This window comes from Crocodylus porosus, unplaced genomic scaffold, assembly GCF_001723895.1.
Source record: "Crocodylus porosus isolate Cpor-Errol unplaced genomic scaffold, CroPor_comp1, whole genome shotgun sequence".
NCBI lineage: Eukaryota > Metazoa > Chordata > Crocodylia > Crocodylidae > Crocodylus > Crocodylus porosus.
The window spans coordinates 42,256,554-42,257,013 of NW_017728909.1; positions in this window are offsets into that span (position 1 = coordinate 42,256,554).

A 460-nucleotide genomic window follows, 5' to 3' on the forward strand; every position below is an offset into this window, starting at 1 on the left:
CAGTCCTCGACCCCAAACCCAGCAGCCTAACGACTGATACACTCACAGCGCCTAGCCGGCCTATGACACCCCGCCCCTCCCAAAAAAGTCACATTTTCTACCAAAATGCTAAATTTCAGTAACATTGTTTGAGGCAAAGATTGTGGGGGAAGATATGTTTTATTGGATCCACTGCATGGTTGGGCTTAGACAAGTATTCAAACGCAAGGCCTCCTCCTTCCGAGATCACCTATGAAGTGGACTGTGGTGGCTACCACATGGCTCTAAGGCTCCCAGGACTGAAGTTTATTTCCTACATATGGGGACTTTGTAACATCTGGAACTTTCCCTGAGCCTGATGAAGGGCGCATGAGCTTGCAGAAAAAGATTTTATTTTTTTGTGATTTCTCAGTTGGTCTAATGAAAGGTATCATTTTGGAACCACGAGTTCCAGATAGTTTCATAGTTTCTAGGGTCGGAA